The sequence below is a fragment of the Phocoena phocoena genome, chromosome X (assembly GCF_963924675.1).
Source record: "Phocoena phocoena chromosome X, mPhoPho1.1, whole genome shotgun sequence".
Taxonomy (NCBI): Eukaryota; Metazoa; Chordata; class Mammalia; order Artiodactyla; family Phocoenidae; genus Phocoena; species Phocoena phocoena.
In genome coordinates this window covers 115,035,945-115,053,409 of record NC_089240.1, presented here as the reverse complement: position 1 = coordinate 115,053,409, position 17,465 = coordinate 115,035,945, and positions in this window count along the sequence as shown.

The window sequence follows — 17,465 nt, the reverse complement described above, 5'->3', positions numbered from 1 at the left end:
AGGGAAGGTTTGATATAAAGAATTATTTATATGGATAGGATAATGAGGGATTACTTAAAGAGAACTCTTCAGAATATAGGAATACCAGATACAATAGGAGAATAACATAATAATCACCCCGGGGCTGAAATCTAGACCTTGTGGGAGAGGCATAGCTTTGGCTTGTTGAATGGTAGGGAAGTCGCTGTGGTGGCACACCCACAGAACTTGCTAGAAGTCTATCCCTTAGGGCTTTTAACAGGGAGGTGTCTCACCAGTGGTACTCTGGCTATAAAACTGACCAGGGAGGGGAGTTTCTGGGGAAGCTGCCGCCCATGGCGCACTGTAGGAGCTGTGAGCACAGTAAGGGCCTGAAGCGGGAGATGCCCACCTCCACCAGGAGAAGCTGCCCAGGCTGGAGAAGCACATGCTACCGGAGCCTGCCAAGCAAGCCTACCTCAACCAGGAGGCAAAGCCCTTTTTCCTCTTGCAATCTCTCCAGTGTCCTTTACTGACAAAACCTAATGTGATGTTGTGATATGGTAAACACATATTTGGGTCTTCATTCCCAGCTCCTGAAATAGCTCCAGAGTGATAAAGGTGAAAAGGGCATCTTTTGTTGTAATCCTTGGTTTTTGTTCCCAGTTCCTAAAATAGTTCTAGAGTAGTAAAAGTAGAAAGATTGTCTCTTGGTATTCATAACAATCGCCTTTCAACCACACCCAAGTTTATGTTGATAAAATGATTTGGAAAGTCCCTAAGGGTTTGGGGCTGGTTGCCAGGGAACCAACTGGGTGTTCAGAGGGCTGGAACTTTTAGCCCCACCCCCTCACCTCAGGGAGGGGAGAGGAGTCGCCAATGATTTAATCAGCCTACGGGTAACAAACCCTTCATAAAAACCCTAACCACAGGCTTAACGGGAGAGCTTTCCAGTTGGTGAACACGTGGAGTTGCTGAGAGGCTGGTGTGCCTCGACAGGGCATGGAAGCTCCATGCCCCTTCCCTGTACCTTGCCCTATGCATCTCTTCCATCTGGCTGTTCCTGAGTTATATATCCTTTTATAATAAATGCGTAATAGTGAGTAAAGCACTTTCCTGAGTTCTGTGAGCTGTTCTAGCAAATTACTGAACTGGAGGAAGGGGTGGTGAGAACCCCTGGTTTACAGCTGATCAGTCAGAAGTACAGGAGGCCCAGACTTGTGATTGGCATCTTAAGTGGAGACAGTCTTGTGGGACTGAGGTCTTAACTTGTGGAATTTGACGTTAACTCCAGGTAGATAGAATTGAATTGAATTGCAGGCCCCCCAGCTGTTGTCAGAGAATAGGTCAATGTGGGAAAATACCCACGCATTTGGTGGCCAGAGGTATTGAGAGTAGTAGTAAAGAGGAAGAAAGCTTTCCTTTTACATAATGTTATGCCAGTTGGCAAAGGAAGAATGTCTAAAGGCTCAGATTCATTTTCGTAGAAGGAGCAACAAGAGTGAATTTGGAGCTGAGAGGCAATAAATTTATAACTGGTGTGAAGGGTAAATCTAGTCTCATAAATTGGGAAATGTTTTCTACTCTTTTTTTTTTTTTGGCCTCGCTGAGAGGCTTGTGGGATTGAACCCGGGCCCTCAGCAGTGAAAGCGAGGAGTCCTAACCACTGGACCACCAGGGAATTCCCCCCTCCTCTGTTTTCTGAAAGAGTGTGTTCAGGATAGGTACTGTCTTTTCCTTAAATGATAGAATTCACTAATGAAATCAGCTGGGCCTGGAATTTTCTTTGTGGGGAGATTTTTTTATTGAAAATTTAATTTCTTGAGTAGATATAAGTCTATTCAGGTTTTCTATTTGTTTTTGTGTCTGTGGTAAGCAGGATTCCAAAATGGCCCCCCAGATTTCCCTACCTAATCCCCAGGACTCTGAATATGATATGTCACAGTCACGATTGTTACGTTGCATGGTAAAAGGGATTTTGCAGATATAATTAAGTTTATTAATCAGCTGACTTCGGAGCTTTCTTCGTGGTCCAGTGGGTGAGAATCCGCACTCCCAATGCAGGGGGCCAGGGTTCGATCCCCAGTTGGGGAACTACGTCCCACATGCATGCCGCAATGAAGATCCCACGTGCCGCAGCTAAGACCCGGCACACGCTAAATAAATAAATAAACATTTTTTAATAATTAGTTGATTTTGAGTTAACCAAAAGGGAGATTATCTGAGTAGGCCCAATATAATCTCATGAGCTCTTTAAAAACAGAGATTTTGGGCTTCCGTGGTGGCGCAGTGGTTGAGAGTCCGCCTGCCGATGCATGGGACACGGGTTCGTGCCCTGGTCCGGGAAGATCTCACATGCCGCGGAGCGGCTGCGCCCGTGAGCCATGGCCGCTGAGCCTGTGCGTCCAGGAGCCTGTGCTCCGCAACGGGAGAGGCCACAACAGTGAGAGGCCCGCGTACCACAAAAACAAAACAAAACATTTTTCTCTAGCTGGTAGCAAAAGAGGCAGTCAGATTCAAACATGAGAAGGATTTCATGTACCAGTACTTGCTTGAAGATGGAGGGGACTCATGTCAAGCAATAATGGTAGCCTCTAGAAGCTGAGAACAGCCCCAGGATGACAGCCAGCAAGGACACGGAACTAAATAATACCATCAACCCAAATGAGCTTGGAAGCTGATTCTTCCCCAGAACCTTAATAGCCCCACCCAGCCAATGCCTTGATATTAGCCTTAAGTGACCCTAGGCAGAGAACCTAATAGGGCTGACTTGGACTTCTGATCCACTCCATCCAACCCCACCCCACCCCGAAACATCCATTTGATTAACTCTCTTCCTCAAGCCTTTGCTCATCTCACCCCTCAATGAGGCCTCTCCTGACTGTCCTGTTTAATACTGCAATCTCCCCATCCCATCTCCCAATGCCCAGCAGGCCTGAACTCCATTACCCTGCTCTAGTTTTTCCCCCATAACTTTTATTACCTTCTTACATACTATATTATATACCTATTATATCCATTACTTATTTTCGGTCTTCCCTTGTTAGAATATAACCTCCGTGAGATCAGGGAACTTTACCTGTTTGTTTATTGATGGGTCTCAAAAGCCTGGCAGAGTAGGAGTTCAACGAATATGTTGACTGATTGAAAACACTTTTCTCCCCTTATGTACTCTTCTAAAAATGTCTCTCTGCCTAACACACTTTGACTATTTTACACATGTCCTCAAATATACTGCTCCGTGGCCAACCCCAAAGAAAGACAACCTAAAGTTTTCTGAATAATTGCATTCAACTCCAAATGCAGAATTTCTGGGATCTTCTATATTCTCCTAGATATGATCTAAAAATGTTAAATTTATCCCCAAACATTCTATATAAAGTATTGGGAGGAAACAAGAGTTCATACAGCATGGGACAAAATTCAAGTGGAATGTACAACCCTTGCTTAGGTAACTAGTCACAGGGCCATAATTGGTATTTATATTCTCCCTAAGAGATCCATTTTATATACCCTTTTACCTCAGTTAATGGTATTTTACTTGGTGGTATAACCTAAACCTTCATTCCTGAGGAGTCCAACTACCTGTGTGTTGTAGTAATCTTCCTTTAACTTTTAAAAAACAGTAAAAAAAATTAAAGTGTAACAGAAAAGTAAACTTTCTATTTCTATGGATTTGCCTGTTTTTTTACTTGCATGTAAATGGAATCATACGATATGTAGCCCTATGTGACTGGCTTCTTTGAGTTAACATATTTTCAAGGTTCATCCATGTTGTAGCATATATCAGAACTTTCTTTTTTGTCAAATAATATTCCATTGTATGGACATAACACATTTTGTTTATCCATTCAACGACTGATGGACATTTGAGTAGTTTACACTTTTTGCTTGCCATAAATAATGCTGTGTGGGTTTCTGTGTGTGTGTGAACATGTTTTCAATTCTCCTGGGTATATACCTCAGAGTGAAACTGCTGGGTAATAACTGCTGGGTCATATGGTAACTCACTGCTTACCATGTTAACACAACAGTGTTTTCCAGAGTGGCTACACCATTTTACAATCCCACCAAAGAGAAATTTATAACACTAAATGCTGTTTACATTAGAAAAGAGGAGAGGTCTCAAATCAATAATCTAAGTTCCCTTCTTCAAGCAACTAGAAAACAAAAAGCAAAATGAGACCAAAGAAAACAGACGGAAGGAAATAATAAGAAATCACTTAAATTAAAAACAGTAAAACAATAGAGAAATCAATGAAACAAAAAGTGATTCTCCAAAAAAAATCAATAAAATTGATAAACCTCTAGCAAGATTGACAAAGATAAAAAAAGAAAAGACATAAATACCAATATCAAGAGTCAAACAAGGGCTAGAACTACAGATCCTACAGACACTGAGAAGATGAAAAAGGGAATATTAGGAACAACCTGACACTCATAAATTTGAAAACAGAAGAAATGTACCAACTCTTTCAAAACCCCAAGGTACCTGTGATGGTTAATTTTATGTGTCAATTTGAGTGGGCTAAGGGATGCCCAGATAACTGGTAAAACATTATTTCTGGGTGTGTCTGTGAGGGTGTTTCTGGAATAGATCAGCATTTGAATTGGTAGACTAAGTAAAGAAGACTGCCCTCACCACTGTGGATGGGCATCATAGATTCAGAGCCTGAAAATAACAAAAAGTCAGAGGAAGGATGAACTTGCTCTCTACTTGAGCTGGGAAATCCATCTTTTGCCCTTGGACATCTGTGCTCCTGGTTCTCAGGCCTTTGGACTTGAACTGGGACTTACACCATTGGCTCCCCTAATTCTTGGGCCTTCAGGTTTGGACTGGAACTATACCACAAGCTTTCCTGGGCTTGCAGATGGAGATGGGACTTCCCAGCCCCCATAATTACATGAGACATTTCCTCATAATAAATCTCTTTCTGTGTATCTATATATATCTGGTTGGTTCTGTTTCTTTGGAGAACCCTAGTAACAGTACAGTCTTACCTTAGAGATATTGCAGGTTTGGTTCCAGACACCACAATAAAGCAAATATCGTAATAGAGTCATATGAATTTTTTGGTTTTCCAGTGCATAGAAAAGTTATGTTTACACTATACTGTGTTTATTAAATGTGTGTTGGGCTGCATCTCGCCAGCCTACAAGCCCTGTGCTTGCCCAGCTGCAAGACCAAAGAAAGGGGCCGGAGGCAGTGACAGAGACATCACTCATTTGATGGATGGGGGAGCTTACATGTCTGAAGCGAGGTTCTGGAGCGACAGCCCACCGTGTGCAGCAGATGGAGGGGAGATTGCCAATTACAGGGAGAATTGACGTCAGATTGGATCACGGGTTACCAGGGGAACTAGCAGAGGGGCACGCCCCTCACCGCCCCTTTGATAAGAACAGTCACTGGCTGGGGCCTGGGGCAAGTATGTAAGAAGGTCAGTCATGTGCTTAGGGTGTAGATGAAGCAGGCACTGGTCGGGCAGGGGATGTACAGAAAGCAAGAGAACAGCCATCTTGAGTGGCCTGACCATACAGTGTGCAATAGTGTTATGTCTAAGACAATAATGTACATACCTTAATTAAAAATACTTCATCGCTAGGGGAATTCCCTGGTGGTCCAGAGATTAGGACTCCGCTCTCTCACTGCCAGAGCCCCATGTTCGATCCCTGGTCAGGGAACTAAGATCCTGCAAGCCGTGTGGTGCAGCCAAAAAAAAAAAAAAAGAATAAAAAAATATATATACATACATATATATATATAGTTAAAACATGCTAACCATTATCTCAGCTTTCAGTGAGTCAATCTTTTTGTAATGATAACATAAAATATCACTGATCACAGATCACCATAGCAAATATAATAGTGAAAAAGTTTGAACTATTGTGATAATTACTAATATGTGACACAAAGTCACGAAGTGAGCAAATGCTGTTGGAAAAATTGTGCCGATAGACTTGCTTGATGCTCATAAACCTTCAATTTGTGAAAAACACAATATCTGCAAAGTGCAATAAAGTGAAGAACAGTAAAGTTTGGTGTGCCTGTACTAAAACTCAACCAAGATAAAATAGATCATCTGAATAATCCTTTCACCAGGAAAGAAGTTGGAATTCACAAACTAAAAAAACTCCTTAAAAAGAAATCTCGGGCTTCCCTGGTGGCGCAGTGGTTGAGAGTCCGCCTGCCGATGCAGGGGACGCGGGTTCGTGCCCCGGTGTGGGAGGATCCCACATGCCGCGGAGCGGCTGGGCCCGTGGGCCATGGCCGCTGAGCCTGCGCGTCCGGAGCCTGTGCTCCGCAACGGGAGAGGCCACAGCGGTGAGAGGCTCGCGTACCGCAAAAAAAAAAAAAAAAAAAAAAAAAAGAAATCTCTAGGACTTCCCTGGTGGCGCAGTGGTTAAGAATCCGCCTGCCAATGCAGGGGACACGGGTTTGAGCCCTGGTCCGGGAAGATCCCACATGCCGCAGAGCAAGCAAGCCCGTGCGCTGCAACTACTGAGCCTGTGTTCTAGAGCCAGTGAGCCACAACTACTGAAGCCCGTGTGCCACAACTACTGGAGCCCGCGCGCCTAGAGCCCATGCTCCGCAACAAGAGAAGCCACCACAATGAGAAGCCCGCACACCGCAACAAGGAATAGCCCATGCTTGCTGCAACTAGAGAAAGCCTGCACACAATAACGAAGATCCAACACAGCCAAAATTAAATAAATAAATAATTTATTATTTAAAAAAAAAGGAAAAGAAATCTCCATGCTTGTATTGTTTTACCAGAGAATTCTCCCGAAGATTTAAAGAATTAACATCAATATTATACAATCTCCCCAAGAAAATAGAAGACAAGGGAACACTTCCTAGCTCATTTTATGAGACCAGTGTTACTGTGATACCAAAATCAAGCAAAGATAGCATAAAAGAGAAAATTATAAACTAATATATCTCACGAAGTTAGACACAAAAATACTCAAATATTAGCAAATCAAGTCTAGTAACGTACAAAATGAATCATACACCACAACCAAGTGGGATTATTCCAGTAATACAAGATTGGTTCAATATTCAAGAATAAATTAACATAATCTACTGTATCAACAGACTAAGGAATAACATCATATGATCATATAAATTGACACAGACACATATATAAGCTTATTCTAAAGTTTGTATGGAAAGGCATAGGTCCTAAAATACCTAAAACAAATTTGAAAAAGTAAAGTGAGAGTAATCTCTCTATTTGATGTTAAGGTTTAATACATAGCTACTGTAATCAAGACAATGTAGTATTGATGGAGGGATAGCCAAATAGATCAATGGAAGAGAACAGAGAACCCAGAAATAGACCCACACAGATATGCCCAAAGGATTTTTGACAATGGCATAAAAATAATTCAGTGGAGAAAGAATAATAGCCTTAAAAATTTTTTTATTTATTTATATTTGGCTGTGTTGGGTCTTCGTTGCTGCGTGCGGGCTTTCTCTAGTTGCAGAGAACGGGGGCTACTCTTCTTTGTGGTGTGCGGGCTTCTCATTGCTGTGGCTTCTCTTGTTGAGCACGGGCTCTAGGTGCGTGGGCTTCAGTAGTTGTGGCACACGGGCTCAATAGTTGTGGCTCGCAGGCTCTAGAGTGCAGGCTCAGTTGCTCCGCGGCATGTGGGATCTTCCTGGACCAGGGATCGAACCTGTGTCCCCTGCATTGGTAGGTGGACTCTTTTTTTTTGAGGTACGCGGGCCTCTCACTGTTGTGGCCTCTCCCGGAGCCACAAGCTCCAGACGCGCAGGCTCAGCGGCCATGGCTCACGGGCCCAGCCGCTCCGCGGCATGCAGGATCCTCCCAGACCGGGGCACGAACCCGTGTCCCCTGCATCGGCAGGCGGACTCTCAACCACTGCGCCACCAGGGGAGCCCGGTAGGTGAACTCTTAACCACTGCACCACCAGGGAAGTCCCGATAGCCTTTTGAACAAATGATGTTGAAGCAATTAGACATCTCTATGGCAAAAAAATTAACCTTGATCTACCTAAACCTCACACCTTTTCAAAAGTTAATTCCAAATGAATCTCAGACATAAATATAAAATGTAAAATTATAAAACGTTTAGGAAAAAAAATATGACAAAATCTTTGGGCCCTAAGGCTAAGTGGAGAGTTTTTTTTTGACGACACAGAAGCACAGTCCTTAAAGGAAACAATGGACAAATTGAACCTCATCAAAATAAAATGGTTTTGCTCTGCAAAAGACTCTTAAGTGGAGGAAAAGACCAGCTAAAGACTGGAAGAAAATACTTTCAAACCACATATCTGACAAAGGCCTTGTATCTAGAATATATAAAGAACTTTCAAAATTCAAAAGCAGGAAAACAACCTAATTAGAAATTAGGCAAAAGATATGCACAGACATTTCACTGAAAATAACAGATGGTACATAAGCGCCGATAAGATGGCCAACATCATTAACCATTAGAGAAACACAAATTAAGACTGCAATGAGATATCTCTATATACCTGTCAACTTGGCTAAAATGAAAAATTGTGATAACACCAAATACTGGTGAAGATGTGCCCAAACTGGATCACTCATACATTGTTGGCGGTGATGTAAAATGGTGTAGCCACTCTGGAAAACATTTAAAAGTTTCTTTTAAAATTATGCTTATGCTTACCATATGATGCAGCAAGCATACTCTTGACTACTTATCCCAGAGAAATGAAAACTTATGTTCACAGAGAAACCTGTATTGGAATGTGTAAAGCAGCTTTATCCATCATAGCCCCAAACTGGCAGTAACCCAAATGCACCTCAGTGGGTGAATGATTAAACAAAATGTGCTACCTCCATACCATGGAATAATATGCAGCAATGAAGAAGAATGAACTTGATTCATGCCACAAACTACATAATCTCCAGAGCATTATGCTAAGTGAAAAAAGTCAATCCCAAACGTTACATAATATACGATTTCATTTATAGAACGTTCTTAAAATCACAAAATTATAGAGATGAGAAAAAGATTAGTAGTTGTTAAGGATTGGGGAATGGGGCATGGAAGGTTTTGAGGAACCCTGTGATGATGGAACAGTTCTACACTTTGACTGTGGTGATGGTTTCGTGAACCTGCACATGTGATAAACATGTGCCTTTATATCTGACTTCTCATCAGAAACAACGACCACCAGAAGGCAGTGGGATGAGACTCAAAGTACTGAAAGAAAAATCTGTCAAGCAAAAGTCCTATATCCAGAAAAAATTATTCTTCAAAACTGAAGACAATTGCTAACAGAGTAGATCTTAGAAGTTCTCATCACAAGAAAAAAAAAAAGTTAATTATGTGCGGTGATGGATGTTAACTAGATTTATTGTGATCATTTTGCAATTAAACAAACAAAAACTGAAGGCAAAACGAATTCCCAGATAAACAACCAGTGAGAGGATGTATTGCTAGCATAATTACCTTACGAGAAATACCAAAAATAAATAAATTAAATTTAAAAAGAACTATCAAAAGAAATTTTTAGGTTGAAAGGAATTGATACCAGAGATTGAATCAAATCTGCACAAAGGAGCAAAGAGCATAGTAAAGGTAATTATGTAGGCAATTATAAAAAGGCAGAAATTATATGTGTTATATTCTCTCCTCTCATCTGAATAGATTTTTAAAACAACTTATAAAATTGTATTCTTGGGCTTTTTTTTTATTCTAGAGCTTTTAACATATAAAGATGTGATGTATATAATAGTATCATGATGGAGGGGAGAAGGAATGAAACTATATTAGAGCAAATAAATGACACCAAACAGTAATTTGAAACCACAGGAAAAAATAAAGAGAACCACAAAAAGTAATATGTAGGTTACTACAAAAGACTTGAGCAACCACTAAGAAAAATAACTCAAAAAATAGAGAAATTATTTAACAAATGAATGAAAAAGAGACAGTAGAAAATATGTGTTTAATAAAAAATAAGGGGACTTCCTTGGTGGCACAGTGGTTAAGAATATGCCTGCCAATGCAGGGGACACGGGTTTGAGCCCTGGTCCAGGAAGATCCCACATGCCGTGGAGCAACTAAGCCCGTGCACCACAACTACAGAGCCTGCGCTCTAGAGCCCGTGAGCCACAACTACTGAGCCCACGTGCCACAACTACTGAAGCCCACATACCTAGAGCCTGTGCACCGCAACAAGAGAAGCCACCACAACGAGAAGCCTTCACACCACAACAAAGAGTAGCCCCTGCTCGCCACAACTAGAGAAAGCCCGCACGCAGCAAAGAAGACCCAAATGCAGCCAAAAAAAAAACAAAACCAAAATCCACAATGCAAGGGAATTCCCTGGTGGTCGAGTGGTTAGGACTCGGTGCTTCCACTGACCAGGGCACAGGTTCAATCTCTGATCAGGGGAGCTAACATCCAGCAAGCCATGCAGCATGGCCAAAAAACAAAAACAGAAAAAACCCAAAACAAAAAAAAACCAATGTGATAACATCACATATCCACTAGAATGGCTAAAATAAAAAAGGTGGACGATAACAATTATTGGCAAAGATACAGAGAAATGAGAAACCTGATAAATCGCTGGTGGGAATGTACATGGGGCAGAATGTACACTGGAAAACAGTGTGGCAGTTTCTTAAAACGTTTAATTATAAGTTTACCATATGACCCAGAAATTATTTCCCAGGGTGAGTGAATACCCAAGAGGAGACTAGTACAAGAATGTTCCAAGCAGGATGATTCATTATAGCCAAAAAGTAGAAGCAAACCAAATGTCCACTAACTGATGAATTGATAAGCAAAATGTGATATACCCATACCGTAGAGTATCATTCACGCATAAAAACTGATGAAGTACTGATACATGCTACTATGCCAATGAACCCCGAAAACATTATGCTAAGTGAAAGAAACCAGACACAAGTGTTCAGATTGTATCTACATATACTGATACACATATTGTATCACACATGTTGTAAGATTCCATTTATTTGCACTGTCCAGAACAAGCAAATTCATAGAGACAGAAAGTGGTTGCATGGGCCTCATGATGGGAACAAACACTAACAGTAAACAGGGTTTTATTGGGGTGATGAAAATGTTCTAGAATGGATTTATGGTGATAGTCACACAACTTGGTAAATTTACCAAAAATCATTGAATTGTGCACTTGCAATAGGTAAATTGTATGATATGTAAAAAATGCATCAATGAAGAAAAAATATATATATATTTTGGCCACGCCGCTCGTCTTGTGAGATCTTAGTTCCCTGACCAGGGATTGAACCGGCAGTGAGAGCTCAGAGTCCTAACCATGGACCACCAGGGAATTCCCAATGAACGTATATTTTTAAAAAGCTGAGGAATGTTAGGGATGTGTAGTGGTTACTGTTGTTCTGCCTAGATCCCCTCCAGACATATTGTGATTTACAATAAGAAATATATACTTGTCACTTCCGGGAAGATGGCGGAAGAGTAAGACGCGGAGATCACCTTCCTCCCCGCAGATACACCAGAAATACAGCTACACGTGGAACAACTCCTACAGAACACCTACTGAACGCTGGCAGAAGACCTCAGACTTCCCAAAAGGCAAGAAACCCCCCACGTACCTCGGTAGGGCAAAAGAAAAAAAGAAAAAACAGAGACAAAAGAAGAGGGACGGGACCTGCACCAGTGGTAGGGAGCCGTGAAGGAGGAAAAGTGTCCACACACTAGGAAGCCCCTTCACAGGCGGAGACTGCGGGTGGCGGAGGGGGAGAGCTTCGGGGCCGCGGAGGAGAGCACAGCAACAGGGGTGCGGAGGGAAAAGTGGAGAGATTCCCGCACAGAGGATGAGGGCCGACCAGCACTCACCAGGCCGAGAGGCTTGTCTGCTCCCCCGCCGGGGCGGGCGGGGCTGCGAGCTGAGGCTCGGGCTTCGGTCGGAGCACAGGGAGAGGACTGGGGTTGGCGGCGTGAACACAGCCTTGAAGGGGTTAGTGCGCCACGGCTGGCCGGGAGGGAATCCGGGGAAAAGTCTGGACCTGCCGAAGAGGCAAGAGACTTTTTCTTCCCTCTTTGTTTCCTGGTGCGTGAGGAGAGGGGTTTAAGAGCGCTGCTTAAAGGAGTTCCAGAGACGGGCGCGAGCCGTGGCAAAAAGCCCAGGCCCCAGAGACGGACATGAGACACTAAGGCTGCTGCTGCCGCCGCCACCAAGAAGCCTGTGTGCGAGCACAGGGCACTATCCACACCCCCCCTCCCGGGAGCCTGTGCAGCCCGCCACTGCCAGGGTCCCGGGATCCAGGGACAACTTACCCGGGAGAACGCACGGCGCGCCTCAGGCTGGTGAAACGTCACGCCGGCCTCTGCCGCCGCAGGCTCGCCCCGCACTCCGTGCCCCTCCCTGCCCCCGGCCTGAGTGAGCCAGAGCCCCCGAAGCAGCTGCTCCTTTAACCCTGTCCTTTCTGAGCGAAAAACAGACGCGCTCCGGCAACCTACATGCAGAGGCGGGGCCAAATCCAAAGGTGAGCCCCTGGGAGCTGTGAGAACAAAGAAGAGAAAGGGGAATCGCTCCCAGCAGCCTCAGAAACAGCAGATTAAAGCTCCACAATCAACCTGATGTACACTGCATCTGTGGAATACAGGAATAGACAACGAGTCATCCGAAATTAAAGAGGTGGACTTTGAGAGCAAGATTTATGATTTTTTCCCCTTTTCCTCTTTTTGTGAGTGTGTATGTGTATGCTTCTGTGCGAGATTTTGTCTCTATAGCTTTGATTCCACCATTTGTCCCAGGGTTCTATCCGTCCATTTTTTTGCTTTTTGTTTTCTCTTAATAATTATTTTTTTATTTTAATAACTTTATTATATTTTATCTTACTTTATTTTATTTTACTTTATCTTCTTTTTTTCTTTCCTTCCCTCCTTCCTTCCTTCCTACCTCCCTCCTTTCTTTCTTTCTTTCTACTTCTACTAATTCTTTCTTTCTACTTTTTCTCCCTTTTATTCTGAACCCTGTGGATGAAAGGCTCTTGGTGCTGCAGCCAGGAGTTAGTGCTGTGCCTCTGAGGGGGGAGAGCCAACTTCAGGACACTGGTCCATAAGAGACCTCCCAGCTCAACATAATAGTAAACGGCGAAAATCTCCCAGAGATCTCCATCTCAATACCAGCATCCAGCTTCACTCAACGACCAGGAAGCTACAGGGCTGGACATCCTATGCCAAACAACTAGCAAGACAGGAACAGAACCCCACCCATTAGCAGAGAGGCTGCCCAAAATCATAATAAGTCCACAAACACCCCAAAACACACCACCAGACGTGGACCTGCCCACCAGAAAGACAAGATCCAGCCTTATGCACCAGAACACAGGCACTAGTCCCCTCCACCAGGAAGCCTACACAACCCACTGAACCAACCTTAGCCACTGGGAACAGACACCAAAAACAACGGGAACTACGAACCTGCAGCCTGCAAAAACGAGACCCCATACACAGTAAGATCAGCAAAATGAGAAGACAGAAAAACACACAGCAGATGAAGGAGCAAGATAAAAACCCACCAGACCTAACAAATGAAGAGGAAATAGGCAGTCTACCTGAAAATGAATTCAGAATAATGATAGTAAAGATGATCCAAAATCTTGGAAATAGAATGGAGGAAATAAAAGAAACATTTAACAAGGACCTAGAAGAACTAAAGATGAAACAGGCAACAATGAACAACACAATAAATGAAATAAAAAATACTCTAGATGGGATCAATAGCAGAATAACTGAGGCAGGAGAATGCATAAGTGACCTGGAAGATAAAACAGTGGAAATAACGACTGCAGAGCAGAATAAAGAAAAAAGAATGAAAAGAACTGAGGACAGTCTCAGAGACCTCTGGGACAACACTAAACGCACCAACATTCGAATTATAGGGGTTCCAGAAGAAGATGAGAAAAAGAAAGGGACTGAGAAAATATTTGAAGAGATTGTAGTTGAAAAATTCCCTAATATGGGAAAGGAAATAGTTAATCAAGTCCAGGAAGCACAGAGAGTCCCATACAGGATAAACCCAAGGAGAAATATGCCAAGACACATATTAATCAAACTGTCAAAAATTAAATACAAAGAAAACATATTAAAAGCAGCAAGGGAAAAACAACAAATAACACACAAGGGAATCCCCATAAGGTTAACAGCTGATCTTTCAGCAGAAACTCTGCAAGCCAGAAGGGAGTGGCAGGACATATTTAAGGTGATGAAGGAGAAAAACCTGCAACCAAGATTACTCTACCCAGCAAGAATCTCATTCAGATTTGATGGAGAAATTAAAACCTTTACAGACAAGCAAAAGCTGAGAGAGTTCAGCACCACCAAATCAGCTCTACAAAAACTGCTAAAGGAACTTCTCTAGGCAAGAAACACAGAGAAGGAAAAGACCTACAATAACGAACCCAAAACAATTAAGAAAATAGGAATAGGAACATACATATCGATAATTACCTTAAATGTAAATGAACTAAATGATCCCACCAAAAGACACAGATTGGCTGAATGGATACAAAAACAAGACCCATATATTTGCTGTCTTCAAGAGACCCACTTCAGACCTAGAGACACATACAGACTGAAAGTAAAGGGATGGAAAAAGATATTTCATGCAAACTGAAACCAAAAGAAAGATGGAGTAGCAATTCTCATATCAGACAAAATAGACTTTAAAATAAAGACTATTAGAAGAGACAAAGAAGGACACTACGTAATGATCAAGGGATCGATCCAAGAAGAAGATATAACAATTGTAAATATTTATGCACCCAACATAGGAGCACCTCAATATATAAGGCAAATACTAACAGCCATAAAAGGGGAAATTGACAGTAACATATTCATAGTAGGGGACTTTAACACCCCACTTTCACCAATGGACAGATCATCCAAAATGAAAATAAATAAGGAAACACAAGCTTTAAATGATACATTAAACAAGATGGACTTAATTGATATTTATAGGACATTCCATCCAAAAACAACAGAATACACATTTTTCTCAAGTGCTCATGGAACATTCTCCAGGATCATATCTTGGGTCACAAATCAAGCCTTGGTAAATTTAAGAAAATTGAAATTGTTTCAAGTATCGTTTCTGACCACACCGCTATGAGACTCGATGTCAATTACAGGAAAAGATCTGTAAAAAACACAAACACATGGAGGCTAAACCATACACTACTTCATAACGAAGTGATCACTGAAGAAATCAAAGAGGAAATAAAAAAATACCTAGAAACAAATGACAATGGAGACACGACGACCCAAAATCTATGGGATGCAGCAAAAGCAGTTCTAAGAGGGAAGTTTATAGCAATACAATCCTACCTTAAGAAACAGGAAACATCTCGAATAAACAACCTAACCTTGCACCTAAAGCAATTAGAGGAAGAAGAGTAAAAAAACCCTAAAGTTAGCAGAAGGAAAGAAATCATAAAAATCAGATCAGAAATAAATGAAAAAGAAATGAAGGAAACGATAGCAAAGATCAATAAAACTAAAAGTTGGTTCTTTGGGACGATAAACAAAATTGATAAACCATTAGCCAGACTCATCAAGAAAAAAAGGGAGAAGACTCAAATCAATAGAATTAGAAATGAAAAAGGAGAAGTAACAACTGACACTGCAGAAATACAAAAGATCTTGAGAGATTACTACAAGCAACTCTATGCCAATAAAATGGACAGCCTGGAAGAAATGGACAAATTCTTAGAAAGGCACAACCTGCCAAGACTGAATCAGGAAGAAATAGAAAATATGAACAGACCAATCAAAAGCACTGAAATTGAAACTGTGATTAAAAATCTCCCAACAAACAAAAGCCCAGGACCAGATGGCTTCACAGGCGAATTCTATCAAACATTTAGAGAAGAGCTAACACCTGTCCTTCTCAAATTCTTCCAAAATATAGCAGAGGGAGGAACACTCCCAAACTCATTCTACGAGGCCGCTATCACCCTGATACCAAAACCAGACAAAGATGTCACAATAAAAGAAAACCACAGGCAAATATCACTGATGAACATAGATGCAAAAATCCTCAACAAAATACTAGCAAGCAGAATCCAACAGCACATTAAAAGGATCATACACCATGATCAAGTGGGGTTTATTCCAGGAATGCAAGGATTCTTCAATATACGCAAATCAATCAACGTGATACACCATAATAACAAATCGAAGGAGAAAAAACATATGATCATCTCAATAGATGCAGAGAAAGCTTTTGACAAAATTCAACACCCATTTATGGAAAAAACCCTGCAGAAAGTAGGCATAGAGGGAACTTTCCTCAACATAATAAAGGCCATATATGACAAACCCACAGCCAACATCGTCCTCAATGGTGAAAAACTGAAAGCATTTCCACTAAGATCAGGAACAAGACAAGGTTGCCCACTCTCACCACTCTTACTCAACATAGTTTTGGAAGTTTTAGCCACAGCAATCAGAGAAGAAAAGGAAATAAAAGGAATCCAAATCGTTAAAGAAGTAAAGGTGTCACTATTTGCAGATGACGTGATACTATACATAGAGAATCCTAAAGATGCTACCAGAAAATTACTAGAGCTAATCAATGAATTTGGTAAAGTAGCAGGGTACAAAATTAATGCACAGAAATCTCTGGCATTCCTATACACTAATGATGAAAAATCTGAAAGTGAAATCAAGAAAACACTCCCATTTACCATTGCAACAAATAGAATAAAATATCTAGGAATAAACCTACCTAAGGAGACAAAAGACCTGTATGCAGAAAATTATAAGACACTGATGAAAGAAATTAAAGATGATACAGATAGATGGAGAGATATACCATGTTCTTGGATTGGAAGAATCAACACTGTGAAAATCACTCTACTACACAAAGCAGTCTACAGATTCAATGCAATTCCTATCAAACTACCACTAGCATTTTTCACAGAACTAGAACAAAAAATTTCACAGTTTGTATGGAAACACAAAAGACCCCGAACAGCCAAAGCAATCTTGAGAACGAAAAACGGAGCTGGAGGAATCAGGCTTCCTGACTTCAGACTATACTACAAAGCTACAGTAATCAAGACAGTATGGTACTGGCACAAAAACAGAAAGATAGATCAATGGAACAGGATAGAAAGCCCAGGCCACGGACATATGGTCACCTTATCTTTGGTAAAGGAGGCAGCAATGTACAGTGGAGAAAGGACAGCCTCTTCAGTAAGTGGTGCTGGGAAAACTGGACAGGTTCATGTACAAGTCTGAGATTAGTTCACTCCCTAACACCATACACAAAAATAAGCTCAAAATGGATTAAAGACCTAAATGTAAGGCCAGAAACTATCAAACTCTTAGAGGAAAACACAGGCAGGACACTCTATGACATAAATCACAGCCAGATCCTTTTAGACCCACCTCCTAGAGAAATGGAAATAAAAACAAAAATAAATAAATGGGACCTAATGAAACTTAAAACCTTTTGCACAGCAAAGGAAACCATAAAAAAGACCAAAA